A 17618-nucleotide genomic window follows, 5' to 3' on the forward strand; every position below is an offset into this window, starting at 1 on the left:
ACATTGAAATCATATCATATGAAATATTTCATAGTTATCCAAAGCATTTATTACAACTGAGTAATTAAAATAAACGTATTCTAGTATCTTCCTACTAAAGCCTTACAATCTATCTGGAGCCCAACCTTGGTCTCCCTGACAGATCCACCCTGACAGGTGCACATCCAAAAGAATTCCCTTTAGGGGGCACCATCCACCCATCTGAGAACTCTCCCCATTAACACTAAAGGTGTTGACTAGTTGGTTAGTAGAAATGGACACGAAGAATTTGCTGCTGATTTCAATCACAACAGGATAGGTTATGCGGCAGTAATAAAAAAACCCTAAGCTTCAATGTCTTAATCCTATAAATCTGTGATTTCACCCACACTCTGTTTCTCTGCTCATCAGTGTCATCAAGAGAGCCATCCTGAGAGGACTCACCTTGACACTTACTTCCATAACCTCTAAAGCAGCAAAATAGGAGAATGTAACAAACTGTGCACTGGTTCTGAAAGGTTTCAGTAAGGAATGACATCACTTCTGTACCCATTTCATCAGCCAAAGTAAGTTACATGGTCATACCTAACTTGAAAGGGGGCAGAGAAATACAGTCCTACTATGTTCTTAGAAAGAGATGAATGCCAGACTATTTGTGAATATCTCAAATGACATTCACTATCTTACTGGTTGTTTGTTTTTTTTTTTCTTTTCTTCTTCCCTACCTTTTGTGAAAACATACTATTAAATGAAAAAAAAAAAAACCCTGCCAGATAAGGTCACTTGCTGAATGATAAGAGATGTGCTGTTGCCTCATGCATTATTCCTTTGAAAGTTCATTCTATGTAGTATTTGATAGTATTATAATATAATTTCTGCAAATATTGCCCAATCCAGAGACCATCTATAGTTTATGGAAAATATTAACTATAGTGAACATAATTGCACTGAGATGCATGTCCACAGTACCTTCCTTTTTTTCCATGGAAACCAGGAGACGTTTTGCAATTTATCAACAAGTGTGCTGCCAGATTAGAATTGAAGGCTTGCGTCCAACTCATTGTGCTTGTCCAGGCATGGTCCAATTATTCCTAATGTATGGAAGAAATAGCTATGTATTTCCCACTGTGCCTTTTAAACTTCAGCAGGTGGCTGAGTATTGGGCAGTGTGTTACATTGTCACCTTCCAGGAGGGGCAGTTGAAGATTTCCAGTTTTCAATATGGGAATGACAAGCATGCCTCAGCAGTTTGGAGGAATTAGTTATCTGATACCTTATAATACGTTAAGGCCATTGGCCTTGACATAGAAAGAGCTTTGCACATGCTTGCCACCTACCTGGGGTGTATTTACTTATTTTCTACTTTTAAAATGATTTCCTGTTTTGTTTTGCATTTTGCCACCTGCCCATTTTTAATTTTTCTACCTTGGAATTCCTTTCAAACATTTTTACATGTTGATGAAAAAGGTCATAGGTGGAGATGAGTAAGATCACACTTTGAGTTGTGTTTCCAGAAGAGCAGAAGTTAGGTTTGTCTTGTTTGCCACCGAACCATCATCTGGGATGGTTCCTCACACATGGGGCTCAATAAATACTATTGGATTAATAAACAAAGGAACGACAGAGAGATAGAGAAGACATTATTGGCTTACCTGCATGGTAGCTCTCTTTCTTTTGACCAGTTGCAAAAATTGTAAGGTGCTGGACTGGAATGAGAGATGGAGAGAATTTCTCAGTATTAAACTAAGCTAATAAGTCCACAGTTTTACTCTCTAATTATTTTAGTTGCTAGATTGTTTTCATCTCCCATTACTCCCTAATCATAGTCAACTTCTCAGCCAAACTGAACCACTGACTTTTCTCCAAATGGTCATGCTCCTCATTGAATTGTGCCCCTCCCCCAAAAGATACATTGAGATCCGAACACCCAAAGCCTCAGAATGTGACCTTATTTGAACTTGGGGTGGTGGCAGATATCACTGGCTAAGATGAGTTCATACTGGAGTAGGGCTGGCCCCTACTCCAGTATGACTGGTGTCCTTGAAGGATGGTCATGTGGACACAAAGACACACAAATAGCATATTGTGTGACAAGTAAGGAAGGCAGAAAACTTGAGTGATGGGGCTACAAGCCAAGGAATGCCTGGAAACCAGCAGAAGCTGAAAGAGGTGAGGAAGAATTCCCCTCTGCAGGTTTCAGAGGAAGCATGACCCTACTAACTTGATTTTGGACTTGTATCATCCAGAACTGAGGCAATAAATTTTTATTGTTTTAAGCCACCCAGTTTGTGGTACTTTGCTACAGCAGCCACAAGAAAATGAATATAATCCTCATTCACAGAGGCTTTGTTTCTTCCACCTGCTCTTCACCCACACTGTCCATCTTGAGACCCTCCTTAATATCTCTTCTTGAGTAAAATCTCTAAATCATCTCCGAAATATTAGATGGGCTGGCTCCCCTCACCTCCTGTAGCACCTATGTCTATCATGGAGTAAACAGTGATGAGCAAGGAGAAAAGTCTGGAGACACTGCTCTGAAAGTATCCAGGTTAGAAGACATAAAATGAAGTAAATGAGTAAATTAAGGGGAAAGCAGATCGGTCACTGAGACCTGGAAGGAAAACAAGGGGGTAGGCCAAGAGTACAGAGAGCTTGTACACAAAATATTTTAAAAGGCAAAGTTAAAGTTCCGGAAGGGCTGCATTGCCGAGGCGAGCAGACACCATCCCGGGTTCCCTGGCAGAGAGGGGTCCTCCTCGCTAATGATACTATTCTGAGAAACTGCTTGCAGTTGAAATAAAGGCAGAGCCACATATGGCTCGGTTCAGAGAAGGTCTGAGAAGGAGCTTAGGGAGGGTTGTGCCAAAAAAATGAGGTCATGAGATAAAGATTTTGAGTTACAGATAAAAAGCAAACCCATTTTAAATGCACTTTGGATACAAAAAATAAAAAAGAAATAAGGCAAAAGAACACAGGCAGGACAGGAGGGAGGGAGGGGGGTCCTTCTGGGTATGCTTGTTATTTCTCTCATGGCCTTTTCGGTCAAGTCAATTAGATAATAAATTATGCATGACCATCGCTACTGGCATTAAAAAACACTTGCAGTGAGAAATGATGGATGTTCTGGTGACCCACGTAAATTTGCTCAGGGTCAGAACAATTGTTACAGCCTGTTGCTTAAATTTTTCTCCTGGTCCCTGCGGTCACCTCCTGGACCTGGCTACAGGAGGGAGTGACTGTCGGGTAGAATCAACACATATCTCTAGTGCAGTGCTTATCACTTGACGTTTTAGTCATCTTTGTTGAAAAAGCAATAAGTAGCAATCAATTCATTGAGAATGCGTTAAAGAGACAAAACAGATACACACACCGGGACGGATGGGGAGAAACGAGAAGAGGCCATTTTATGGAGGGAAGGAGCTAGAAGCAAGCTGGGGGGCGAGCCACCAGGTGTGGGGTGGGAGTGGGGGGGAGCACGTGTGCTTCACCATCAGGCAGACTCTGAGTGCCAGCAAATTGGGCCTTCAGAACATTTGGGCAGGAGAAACATTTGACAGTTCAGAACAATCTTTTTTTTTTTTTGTAATTTTTTTTTTTAACGTTTATTTATTTTTGAGACAGAGAGAGACAGAGCATGAACGGGGGAGGGTCAGAGAGAGAGGGAGACACAGAATCCAAAACAGGCTCCAGGCTCTGAGCTGTCAGCACAGAGCCCGACGCGGGGCTCGAACTCACGGACCGTGAGATCATGACCTGAGCAGAAGTCGGATGCTTAACCGACTGAGCCACCCAGGTGCCCCTCAGAAAAGTCTTTTTAATAGTCATCATCTAATGTGTTGGCATTTATATTTATTTCCTGGTTTATAACTTTAACATTATGGTTTATATATTTTTTCCCTGCTTGGAGTGTTAAAGGTTTTAGTGAGGCTGTCGGTATCTGAGGCAGATGAAAACCTGGATTCTGTCCAGAGGAGTGAAGGGGTTGGAAGCCAGCACAATCGGTTCCAAAGTGAAGGACAAAAGCTTGGGGACAGAACCAGACTGGGGAGGAGGAAGCTGGTAGGAAGGGTGTGGTCACTGATAGGAAAGCTAGGAATAACAAACGAGTAGCAAAGTGAGCAAGTGAGGGATGGGTGGTCTGGAGAAATTCTGGAAACTTACGGCAGATGCTTGCAAATGGCAGTGAAGCCACTTGTGTGGGTGAACAGGTGTTATTTAAAGAGATAGAAGATGATGAATGGCGGCAGTTCAGCTATTGCCCTTGACAGGGCTGCTTACCGTCAAGAGGATGTCATGGGCAATGTGAGGAGGCTCAACAGTACCGTGGGAAGGAGTTAGCGCTTAAGAATAGCCTGCCTGCAGCAAAGGAAGCTTCTGTGTGTAAGGGGACTGCCGTGGAGGCTAGCCAGTGGGTAAGGGCTATGGCCTCTGGTGGCTGGGGCAATTATCTGAGGGGTCCCGAGAATTATGGGAGAGTCACTGCCGTGGTGAGCACAACATGACAGCAGTTGTGAGCCATCCTAGAAGGCCTTCCCCATTTGGAGCCAAACCATTTTTGTGCTATTCCTCATTTGCATCCTGTCTGTCCCTGAGGCTGGCGACCTGGGGAAACCTTCCTGTGGCACAGAGGAGAAGAAGGAGTGCCTGGAGTTACAACCGACACTCAGAGATGCTGGCTGTGCAAATTTAGCGGGTCCAGATTAACTAGAATGTGCTAGAGCCACTCCAGGTGAGTCAGCTTGACCTAACTTAATCAGTAAGTGATAGCAGAGGGCCCAGGAAAGACTTCATTCATATCAGCTCTTGGCTCTGGGTTGGTTAGTCCAATAACTAGAGGTGTTTCCCGATTTCTTCCAGGGACAGTTACGCATGTATTAGTGTAACCTGGACGTTACCAAGCCTGCTTCCCTTCTGAGGCTGCTCTTTCCTTTGATACTCACTGTGGAATTACTACGCTCCTTAATGAATCCACCACCCCTGGCTGTGAACTCCAGCTTCCTGCTCGGTCCTTGCTGCTTGCTTTCTACCTTCCCACTGGAGGTAGCCAAATGACCTGTCTCCTTTCTGTTGCTAAACACCACTAACACAAAGCAGTTGCACATAACAAAGTTTTCTGAAGAGGCTGTGGCGGATGAGGGCAGACAGAGCTATTAGAGCCTGGGGCAGGAAATAATTTCAAATGCAACATTAGCCATCATTATTCCTAGAATTGCATTGGCCATTCCCTCCACAAGGAATTTCTCTCTGGGTCCCTCCTTGGCACTCTCAGGGTGCCCCAAAGCCAGGGTTTGCTTAAAAAAGAGATCATGAAATATGCCATCCTTCTGTTCCATCCCATATACAGATGGCACTACCATTTACTAAATGCCAGGGACTTCACCCACCGTTTACATGATCTCATTTAATACTCCCAACAACACTGCAGGAGACACATTTATTTTACAGATGAGGAAACGGAGGCTCAGAAACGGTAACCTGGCCAGGGACACATAGCTGAGATTTGAACACAGTTCCACGTACTCTAAGTCCATGCTCTACACTGAGGCATTTGCTGCCTCCTTGCACAGCCGGATTGTGCACATAGCCTTAGGTCGTCAGAATTCAAATCTATTACTCGCCCCTTAACTCAGCAAAGCTTTCTGTGGAGTCAGGTAAAAATTTCCCTGACATTTTTGTCCATGCAATTGAATCCTTTCCCCAACAGCTCTCTCCCAACAACAACACTCCCTCTCCTGAGATAATTTCACATCCACTCTGATCTCCTTTCCACTCCATTGTCCCCCCTCACTGCTCTTCTAGATAACTTTCTGCTGTCTCTACTCCCCTCCTCCCAATTTCTCTGCTTTGTCAGCTCTTCTACAGAAAAGCCTCATTTAATACCAGGAACTTGGATCCATTTTCCCCACTTCCTTCTTGAAGGAGGTGAACCCAGCCCCATAGAAAAGGCAACAACAGGATCTTTAACTCTTACACGGAATCTCCCAGGTGTTTTCTTGGTGGCCCTAGGAGAGGACTCTTCCTAACCTGAAACTGTATCTTCTTCCTCTTATTTCCTTAGCCTTCTTGGAGCTGAGCTTGGCCCTCCATTAAGCCAGGACACTCAGCCTGCCTGAATCTTCGTGACTCTTTAATTACGTCCTTGCCACTGGTTGGGATAATAGCCACAGATAAGGGAGCACACATTCAAATGGAGTTGTGATGAAAACACTGAGGTTCCCCTCCCTGACCTTGCTCTGAAACACTGTAACACGAATCCACAGTCCAACAGAGACCTTAAATCAGGCAATGGTGAAAACCAAGAACTCTGCCACCCAAACTAAATCTATACTCCTCCAAGCACTGAGAGATTTGGATTCGTGAACCAATCAAGAGATTACTTTGAGTACTTGTTTGGTATGAGGCACACTATCAGGGCAATTTTTCTTAAACAAAAGAAAGGAAAGGAAGAAAGGTACACTTCACTGATGGAATTTACAGCCCATTTCCAGAGGTAGGGAATAAAAAGAGAATTATCCATACCAGAGAGGATACGCTGTATATGTGTCCTGCAAACAGTGAGGACTACAAAAGCTCAGAGGAGGCAGACAGCACTGCTCTACCTGGGAAAGAAAGACAAGTTGAGCCAGAGATGATGCTTGCAGGCACGTAGCCTTCCTCAGCAGGCCAGGAGGGGCAAGGGCATCGTGAGAAGCACATGAGCAGAGATGCGGGGGCTGGAATGTGCATGATGTGTTCAAGGGACAATGAGTCATCCCCTTGGCTTTCTTTACAGCTGCTACATAATAGTGGGCACCTAACAGGTTATTATTTCTTTTTCTTTTCTTAAAAACTGCAAAAATAAAGCGAGACCCAAATTCTCAGTATAGAAAATATGCCTGTGATGTCAGTGCCCAGTGACGCTGAGGAGGTGAGAATTCCTGAGCCCGGTATGAACTTGAACCTCGACAAAATTCTCACCCTTGCTTGCTGGAAACTCCATTTATTTAATGCTGTTGTACAGAAGTCTGTTCTTTGGAAATCCTGAAAATAACCTGGTCAAACCTTACCTCAATTACTAAGCACAGTGTCAGCAGCCAGTTTGCTTTGTCATAATTGATCACCAACTTTTATGCTGTTTTAAAATCCTTTAAAGCTATTTGGAGCCAGGAAATGTCTCTGAGGAAACTAATCCTGGTAACATTACCTACACAAATGGCTTTGTGACGGTACATAGGCAGTTGCTGTGGGGGTGGGGTGTGTTTTAAGGTGCAGTGCCCTCCTGCATTTGGGATCCTGCATTTGGGATCCTGCATTTGGGAATTTCTGGGTATGTGTTAAAGGTGGTGAGGTAGTTCCACCTCCAAGATGTTCAGTGGGAAGATTTTTTGCTTTTCTGGTATTTTCTACTGAAAATGTTGTTGTTTTTCACAGTGTTTTCTATTGAGGAATATTAGCTGCCTCTAACCCAAAACTTATGGGAAGTTCTTCTTTATGTATCATCTTTTAAAAATAATTTGTGACCCACCGCCCTTTCTGAAATGGTGACTATACATTTCCAGTGTGTTTAGAAAGGAGAGTAATTGTCACTTCATGATTTTAGCAAAACAAATGTTACCAAAGTGCTGAAGGAACAACCACTTGAGACATTGTGTTCTCTTAGTCACAGGCACATACTAGGAAAAATTCAACTAAGCCTCACTCCGGGGGTATTAAAATAGCCCTTTTCGCAGCTCAGAATCACATTTCAAAGGGTGCCTAGGTGCAAAGCTAGGCCAAGTATAACCTAGCCCCAAGATAGTGCCAGGAGTAATACGTTGTTTTCCATTTTGTTTTAAACAACAGAATGCAGCACGGAGATGGGAGCATGCAGAGAACTAGCAGGGAGCCACTGAGCAGCAGGGAGCTGGGTGACCTTGAGTAGGTCACCTAACCTTGTCTGGGCATCTGCATTTAGAAAATGAGGGGGAATGCCCATTGTGTTTAATGCATAATGACCAAATAAGAAAACATAAGCAAAAGCATTTTGTAAATGGCAGGTCTTTCCTACAGTACTTGAGGGAATCATTAGAGATGGCTATTTGGGGGAATGAGATAGGTGCAAAGCTTCTTTTCAAAAAAAGCTTCATACCTTCCATTTTATGTGATTTAAGTTTAGCGATTACAGGTTCATTAATTAATACCCTAAGAAAATACTGTTACACTATCACTGTGTCTTCTAAATGAACCATCTCTCTTTTCACTGCCATTTGCAATTTTCTCTATGGAAGAAAGGTGTTTAAAAGACAAATTACCTGGAAGATAATGGGGTGAGATTTTTCTAAGCATCTTCCGTCCAGAGACAAAAGGCTTTTTCAGCTATTCTCAAGTACACCAGTTGAACACTGATTTATTTGACAATGTAATACATTTTTTTTTTTTCAAGTAAAGTAAGGAAAGGGGGCGTTCCAGCAGATCCGACGGAGGGAGGTGTTGAGGGAAACGTGTAAGAGAAGGAGGAGAAAAGAATATTGAGGGAGCAGACCAGAAGTACCAGGCAACCATACAGGATATCTTCAGAACTGAAATTCAATAAACCAGACTGCTCCCGAGTCAAAGGGAGCAAGTCCCCATCTGCCCGTGAAGGTGTCTGGGCTCCCACTGGCCCCTCCTTTCTTCCCCACTGCTCTGTTCTTTTTTGAAAGCTTATCAATAAGAATGTGGCAGGGGCGCCTGTGTGGCTTAGTCGGTTAAGCGTCTGACTTCTGCTCAGGTCATGATCTCGCGGTCCATGAGTTTGAGCCCCGCGTGGGGCTCTGTGCTGACAGCTCAGAGCCTGGAGCCTGTTTCGGATTCTGTGTCTCCCTCTCTCTGACCCTCCCCCATTCATGCTCTGTCTCTCTCTGTCTCAAAAATAAATAAACGTTAAAAAAAAAAAAAAAAGAATGTGGCAGAGCACTTTTCCAAGAAGGCCATGATCTGTCATTCAAAAAGAGAGAGAGCCCTTCAAGGCAAAGTCATACACTAATCTCCCAATGACCAGCTTTGCTGCCTGAAGCATGATTGCTGTCCCCCACTTGGATCTTATTCTTAGAGCTGGACTGTTGTTTTTTTTTGTTTTTTTTTTTTGAGAAAGAGAGCGAGCACTTCGGCATACAAACAGGTGAGGCTGAGGGAGAAAGAAGAGAGAGAATCTTAAGCAGACTCCACACTCAGTACAGAACCCGATGTGGGGCTCAATCCCATAATCAACGAGATCATGACCTGAGCCCAAATCAAGACTCAGCCACCCAGGTGCCCCAAAGAGCTTGACTTCTCTTTTTCATTTGAGGTAAAATTATTAGGGGAGCTGATCCAAATACATTAGCAACGGGGACCCCACCCTTACTAAATGTGTATCATTTGTCAGCCACTTTTCAATACTACTTAATGTGTTGCCTCTCAGATCAGATGGGGGCACCGACTGGGTGGAAGCTGGTGGTGTAGGCAGTGAAAAGACTCACCCAGGACACAACAAAGGAGATAGATGTTTATTGAATATACCATAAGGGAGCAGCGGGCACAAGAGCAGAGGAGAGGCCGTTAGCAATGATGACACAGTTGGTGGGGGCTGTTTTATAGGAGGGAAGATGAGGAGGTATGGTGACTTATGGAATTTTCCCTTTTTCCATAACTGTGCCTGGTTATAAGTAACCCATTGGTTAGTTAGGGACTGTGGATATTTTGAGGTGGGTCGCCTGATGGGCCTGTCTGTGGTTAGGGTCACTTTTGGGCCCTTCTGCCTTGATCAAGTTTCCATGACACAAGCCTGTGTGTCAGTGGATTCCTATATTTCATGAGCAAGCTCCAATAAAGCTTGCAGGGGAGGAGGGAGTTAATAGATGATATTTATTGAAAGTTTCAAAGGTTGCTTCCTATAAATACAACCTGAGCACAACTGAGTGTCTCTTCTAAAATTAGTTTCTTTTTTTTAATGTTTTTTTTTTAAATTTATTTTTGAGAGAGGGAGAGAGAGAGACAGACAGACAGAGTGTGAGCAGGGGAAGGATAAAGAGAGAGGGAGACACAGAATCCAAAGCAGGCTCCAGGCTCTGAGCTGTCAGCACAGAGCCAGACGTGGGGCTTGAACCCATAAACTGTAAGGTCACGACCTGAGCTGAAGTCGGTTGCTTAATGTACTGAGCCACCCAGGTGCCCTTAAAATTAGTTTCTTAAACAAACAAATTAATTCCTCTGCTTGCCAGGTCAGCTGACCAAAACCACAATGGAAGTAACATAGGAAAATATCACTGAGGATAAAGCTTTTATGGTCAAATAAGATAAAAATATCAGTTTACTAATGTATTTTTTTAATTAAAAAAAGTTTTAATGTTTATTTATTTTTGAAAGAGAGAGAGAGTGAGAGCAAGGGAGGGGCAGGGAGAGAGGGAGACACAGAATCCAAAGCAGGCTCCAGGCTCTGACCTGTCAGCACAGAGCCCGACACGGGGCTCAAACCCATGAACTGTGAGATCATGACCTGAGCCAAAGTTGGATGCTCAACCAACTGAGCCACCCAGGTGCCCCAAGGTATATTTTTTTTAAGAGAGAGAGAGAGAGAAAGAGAGCATGAGCTGGAGAGAGGGGCAGAGAGAAAGAGAATCCCAAGCAGGCCCCATGCAGAAATCAATAGTCAGATGCTCAACCAACTGAGCCACCCCCCCCCCCAGTTCACTGATGTATTTATCTGACAGATACTTGTCAACACTGTGGGGAACAAATGAAGTATAGGTATATTTCTGTCCTCTAGGAACTTACAATCCAGTTGGGAGAAAAAGTGCATGATAATTGTAATTCAAATATATTCACTACAAAAAAAAATGAAAAACAAAAAAAAAAAAAAAAGAAAAAGAAAAGGGTTAAGGGGCACCTGGGTGGCTCAGTCAGTTAAGCACCCAACTCTTGGTCTCGGCTCAGGTCATGATCTCAAGGTTCTCTGACAGTGCAGAACCTGCTTGGGATTCTCTCTCTTCCCATCTCTCTGCCCCTCTCCTGCTCACGTGCATTCTCTCTCTCTCTCTCTCTCTCTCTCTCTCTCTCAAAATGAATAAATAAACATTAAAAAAATAACAAAAAATAAAATTTTAAAAGCATCAGATGCATGTTCCATTAAGAAATAAGTGGCCATACAAGGGAATTAAAAGCAAAAGTGAATTACTGGGACCTTATGAAGATAAAAAGCTTCTGCACAGCAAAGGAAACAACCAACAAAACTAAAAGGCAACCAACGGAATGGGAAAAGATGTTTGCAAATGACATATCGGGCAAAGGGCTAGTATCCAAAATCTATAAAGAGCTCACCAAACTCCACACCCAAAAAACAAATAACCCAGTGAAGAAATGGGCAGAAAACATGAATAGACACTTCTCTAAAGAAGACATCCGGATGGCCAACAGGCACCTGAAAAGATGTTCAACGTCGCTCCTTATCAGGGAAATACAAATCAAAACCACACTCAGATATCACCTCACGCCAGTCAGAGTAGCCAAAATGAACAGATCAGGAGACTATAGATGCTGGAGAGGATGTGCAGAAACGGGAACCCTCTTGCACTGTTGGTGGGAATGCAAATTGGTACAGCCGCTCTGGAAAGCAGTGTGGAGGTTCCTCAGAAAATTAAAAATAGACCTACCCTATGACCCAGCAATAGCACTGCTAGAAATTTATCCAAGGGATACAGGAGTACTGATGCCTAGGGGCACTTGTACCCCAATGTTTATAGCAGCACTCTCAACAATAGCCAAATTATGGAAAGAGCCTAAATGTCCATCAACTGATGAATGGATAAAGAAATTGTGGTTTATATACACAATGGAATACTACGTGGCAATGAGAAAGAATGAAATATGGCCTTTTGTAGCAACATGGATGGAACTGGAGAGTGTGATGCTAAGTGAAATAAGCCATACAGAGAAAGACAGATACCATATGGTTTCACTCTTATGTGGATCCTGAGAAACTTAACAGAAACCCATGGGGGAGGGGAAGGAAAAAAAAAAAAAAAGAGGTTAGAGTGGGAGAGAGCCAAAGCATAAGAGACTGTTAAAAACTGAGAACAAACTGAGGGTTGATGGGGGGTGGGAGGGAGGGGGGGGGTGGGTGATGGGTATTGAGGAGGGCACCTTTTGGGATGAGCACTGGGTGTTGTATAGAAACCAATTTGACAATAAATTTCATATATTAAAAAAAAAAAGAAGAAATAAGTGGCCATAAACATATTTAAAATATTCAAATTCACTAGAAATCCAAATGCAAAATAAGTAATTCTCACCTATCAAATTGGTAAACATTTTTATAATATTCAGAGAAATGAGCATTCTTTTACCCATGAGAGGAATGTAAACTGGTACCACTTCTTTAGTGGAAAATCTGGGAACAAGAATCAAAAGCCTTGAAGTAGTCCCATCTTTCTCTACTAGAGTTTTTATCCTTAAGAAATAAGCATTATAATTTTTAATGGGTAAAAACTGGAAACAATCAAAATGTTCAACAATATAACACCGATTAAATTATTGCATATTCAGCACTAAAATGTCTACAGAAGTAAAACATGATGTTTTTTTAAAAAGTCATGTCCAGAGGCACCTGGGTGGCTCAGTTAGTTAAGCGTCCAACTTCAGCTCAGGTCACAATCTCGCAGTTCGTGGGGTCAAGCCCCGCGTTAGGCTCTGTACTGATGGCTCAAAGCCTGGAGCCTGCTTCAGATTCTGTGTCCCTTCTCTCTCTCTGCCCCTCCCCTGTTCATGCTCTGTCGCTTTCTTTCAAAAATAAATACACATTAAAAAAAATGTTTTTAAGTCATGTTCACAGCACAGTGCAAAAAAACCTGATTAAAAACTGTAGTGTAAATTCAGTTTAAAATATACACATATATTTATATATTTAAGTATTATTATATATCAAATAATTAACAATGGTTATTTCTATGCCTTTCTAAAATATCAAAATTGTACATTGTGTTCATGTATACTTTTGCAATTAGGAATAAAAGCAACTAATTCCTTTTTTAAAAACAGAAATGTGAAGGTCAAACACTCTGTGAAAGCCCTTTTGATTTAAACATTTACGTAGGTGATGTCTTTGACATTCCAGTCTTCCTCAACTTGACCAGGCATCATAACATCATGTCTCAAATATTAAGGATGAAAAATACTACTGTAGTTAACTACTGAGTGCTTACTCTGTGTCAGGCAGTGTATTAAGAAATCTATATGTACCATTGCATTTAATCCTCACAACTACCTTCTGAGATAGAAATTATTATTACTCCCAGTTTACAGATGAAGAAACTGAGGCTTAATGAGACAATAAGAGGACACCTAGCTAGTAGGTGGAAGGGATGGCATTTGAACCCTGGCAATTTGGCTTTAAAGCCTACATTCTTTATATCTACACATATATTCTTACTTTCTCCTTTGCAAGAACTGGAAAGGCCCATCCAATTTATTATTTGGTATTTGCTGGGTAGAGGGCATATTAGTCTTGTTAAATAGAAGATTGTGGAATTTGATATGAATTACTTGGGATTTTGCCCTCGGGGCTACTGAAGACACCACTCTCTGACTGCCTAAGCTCAGCAGCTAGTGACAGAGCTGGAGGCTGAGCCTAAGAGCTTGCCCTAGAGTTTGCATCCTCTCCCAGCCATGGCAGGATGCCTCTTGGGGGTCTGCCCTAGTCCCCATTTCTTGAGAGTATCAGGAAGAAAGAGGAGATGTTTCCCACTGTGATTCAGTCTGGTCCCCAAGTATCTCCTCCGCCAACTGGCAAGTATCCTTCTCGGGCATGAGGCTTGGCCGGAGCCCCCTGTGACTCCCATGGCATTTCTAAGCGTCCAGGACACTTATGCACCCACTTTTCTACTCCCCCAACTCCTTCTGATTCCAATCTTCCTCCCATCAGATATGTCACATTATTACTGTTATAAATCCAGCCCACATCCAGGAATCTCAGAAATTGCACTATCTGGTGAGGCGGGGAAATTTGTTCTTGAGGATAATGGTCATGGTAAGAAAACATTGATGTTTAAAATCAGAAGCTAAAAAATCACACAGATTTCCAAAGGAGGAAGTCCTAATGGTTTTCTGAATGCACAAATAATAGCTTGTGAGAAGCTTTTAAAGAGCTTTCCTCTAAGTCTAAAGGCTCAAGGTTGTTTTTTGTTTTTTTGTTTTTTTTTTTTTTTGAGGTTTCTTAATGGAATCTAAACACTTCATTGTGTTCACCAGAGCAGCAAATTGAATGTAAAGTGGCAGCAGACCCTAAAAGGGAGGCTGGTGACTTGGAGCACAATTTGCATGAAATACTTTCTTTTTTTTTTATTTTTTATGGTATTTAAATGCTCCTATGAGACATTGAGTTTGACTTCTTGTACGGTTTCCTTTTTCACTACAGGTCACCCTAGCGGGGTCGGTCCCTCCTGCCGCCTCCCAAACGTCACACCCAAGTCGCCACTTGGGGGCACTCTAACGCCTCCTTCCCTTCCCATCTCCATTTTCCCTCCTACCTTTACACAGGGTTGACCCTGTTTCTGGGGCCTTTTATAACATAATGGTCATCACTAGCCTCCGCAGTTTCTTAAAAAGAAACAAAGGAACACATCCTTAACATATTGAAAAATAATACATTATATAATTTTTCAAGGAGCATTTAGGAGGACTACCCCTCAAAAGAATCTCCTAAGATAGGTAGGGCAGATACTATGATCACCTTCTTTTAGAACAGACACTTTGGCTTGCGGAGATAGAGTCCATGTTTAAACCTTGAACGTTTCTGAAGCCAGAGTTTCTCTGCTTCTTCGGCCAGGCCTCTTTCCCGCAATCATTCTGACATAAGATCCAGCCTTATTTTGAAGGAAGATCATCTTTTAATGAAGACATCAAAGCAATAATCAGCCATAAGAATAATACAACAGAAAAAGAAAGTCACATAATCACATTTCTCTTCCAGTATTTACTCGTAAAATGATTTCAATCTCAAAGAAGAAAAAATTGCAATCCCTTTTCAAAGTTGAATATAAATTCACTTAAACATGGAATAGACAGCTTGCCCAGATCTCTTCCCCACCCTTCCATCCACACTAGGCAATTTAATTAATGGGCGAACAGCCTGATGGTGGATTTTTCTGATAGAGTAGCATGAACGACCCACCCTTGCACAGTTCCTTGGCACACCACTCTGGCTGCATTACAGAAACAGAACAGAGTCGTATGGTTCCTGGAAAGTAATTGTTTGGCAGGGCTCTAGCCTCGGGCAAAATCTACATAGAAAAAGTGCTCAGGTGGCCCTCTCTGGTGCCAGGGGCAGGGTGGATGGCAGAGGGTGGGCGTTGACTGTGTGTGATGGTGTGAGGTCCTGAGGGGGGTGGAGGATGGGAGGACACAGCCAGGGAATATAGAGAAACCCGGAAAACAGGGCTCTAAATCATTGTTGCTTCTCTGCTCCTGTAACCCGTTCATTTAGCCATCAAGTGTATACTCAGTATCTGTTGCTTGCTCAGCACTGAACAAAGAGTTTTGCCTAAGTGAACACAAGAGACCAACTTTTAGAGGCACCTAGGTGGCTCAGTCGGTTGAGTGTCAGACTTCTGCTCAGGTCATGATCTCAAGGTTGATGAGTTCAAGTCCCACATCGGGCTTGCTGCTATCAGCAAGGAGCCGGCTTCTTCTCTCCCCCTTCCTGGCTTGTGCTCCCTCAAAAATAAATAAATAAACATTTAAAATCAGGGAGAGAGACCAACTTTTAAAGGGTATAAAAAAACAAGTTCATGCCTTTGATCAGCTTTCAGTTCAGATGAGGAAATTGTTTCCCAGGAAGTTATTTAACAAATATGTTGAGCTTCTACTCTGCAGTGGGGGTGTCTGACAGGCCTCAAGGCTCCACTTTGAAATACTGATACATTCCAGTGTAAAGAACCAGCTTTTAGAGCCCACTTACTGACAAGGTCAATGTTATACAGACGTGCAGAAGAAGATTGCTCTTAAAATTACCCCAAGACTGTGGTCATGTTAAAGTGTGAATCAACAAAAAAACATTTCAAAGAACTTGCTGGACATCTTTCCAGGATGTTTTCAAAGGAGTGGGGAGAAGAGCAAACTCCCATCTCAGACTTGAGGCTGATCAGGTCCGGGAGCCCTCCCTCTACCTTCATTTCCATGTCACTACAAAGATGAGCCTCAAACATGGTCAGCATAGTGTTACCTGCTTAACAGAAACGATCTCAGCACCGTGGTTGTCGATTCCAGGCCCCTGTCCACTCTCAGCAAGTGGCAACAGAGACCCTTCTGTGGGTATTTTCAAAGGTCTTAGGATCTCCCTTTTATATGAAAATGTCTTTTGGAAACCAGAGGCTGCTGCCTGTGATCTCACACTGCACACACCCATAATAGAACGTCAGGCTCTTAGTTCAGACAGGAGCCGGTCAGGCACTTGGCCAGTGTTCAGCCTGTTCCCTGCTCCTCCTGGTCCTCTGAGCTGGGACCTTAGGGTGCTACACCAGTGAATGCTTGACTGTTTCTACCTTTCTGCAAATGACTTTTGCCATGTGATGCAATGATTACGGCAGGATATTGAAGAAGCAGCTGCCACTAATGGAGGAAAGGGCAAGCCTCTCAAGAGTGCTTCTGTTCCCACAAGGCGACACCAGCATTGCCTACCAGCTTTCCATGCAAACCAGCACCCAGATATCCATTCAGCTTGTCCGAAAAGCCTTCAAAAAGGCTCTCTGCAAAAGAAAGGTCTGCACAGAACAAAACACACCCCGGTCTCAGCCTGTCCCTAGCTTTGATTTGGGGCAAGGTTTAGTTTTCATATTCACAAACCCAAAGAGTAAGACCCATGATTTCTAAGGTCCTTTCCAGCTTTAACTTTCTATGTATGTAAAAGCCAAAGGGAAAAAAAAATCAGGCACTAGTCATTAAGATTCACCTCCCTGCGATCAAAAAGAATGAAATATTGCCATTTGCAACAACGTGGATGGAACCAGAGTGTGTTATGCTAAGTGAAATAAGTCAGTCAGAGAAAGACAAACATCCGATGATTTCACTCATATGTGGAATTTGAGAAACTCAACAGATGAACATAGGGGAAGGGAAGGAAAGATAAGGAAAAAAGAGAGAGAGAGGCAAACCATAAGAGACTTTTAAATCCAGAGAAAAAATTGAGGGTGGCTGGAGGGGTGCTGGGTGGGGGGATGGGCTAAATGGGTGAGGGGCATTAAGGAAGGCACTTGCTGTGGGGTGCCTGGGAGTTATGTGTAAGTGATGAATCGCTAAATTCTATTCCTGAAATCATTACGCTATATGTTAACTAACTTGGATTTAAATTTTTAAAAAAGGGAAAAAAAGAAAAATAAGCAGATAAATATCACATTAAAAAAAAAAAAAGATTCACCACCCTGTGGCTGAACCAAATAGTTTTTCTAAAGTTTATTTTAATTTTTATTTAAAATGTTATAAAATTTATTCAAAATTAATCATTTAATTAACAATTAGTACAGAACAGCAAAATAATTAGTGGTTGGTATACACGCAAGAACCCCGAACTCTGAGTCAAAAGACCTGAGTTTCAAGCCATCAGAGAGGCACCATGTTCTGCCCAAGGGAAAAAAATGATTTGGGAGCTGAGCTCAAATTCTAGCTCCATCACT

General features: G+C 42.6%; 1 long non-coding RNA gene across 2 annotated transcripts in view; it reads right to left on the reverse strand.

Moving 5' to 3' along the window:
• The window catches only part of LOC109250594 (uncharacterized), a 44747-nt gene that overhangs the window by 2886 nt on the left and 24243 nt on the right, over nt 1-17618 (reverse strand). For both annotated transcript variants that reach the window (XR_002073097.1, XR_002073096.2), the window contains exon 2: nt 1632-1685. This is a non-coding gene — a long non-coding RNA (uncharacterized LOC109250594). The remainder of the gene's footprint in view (nt 1-1631; nt 1686-17618) is intronic.

The sequence above is a fragment of the Panthera pardus genome, unplaced genomic scaffold (genome assembly GCF_024362965.1).
Source record: "Panthera pardus isolate Hobbes unplaced genomic scaffold, ASM2436296v1 HiC_scaffold_21, whole genome shotgun sequence".
In the NCBI taxonomy this organism is placed as follows: domain Eukaryota; kingdom Metazoa; phylum Chordata; class Mammalia; order Carnivora; family Felidae; genus Panthera; species Panthera pardus.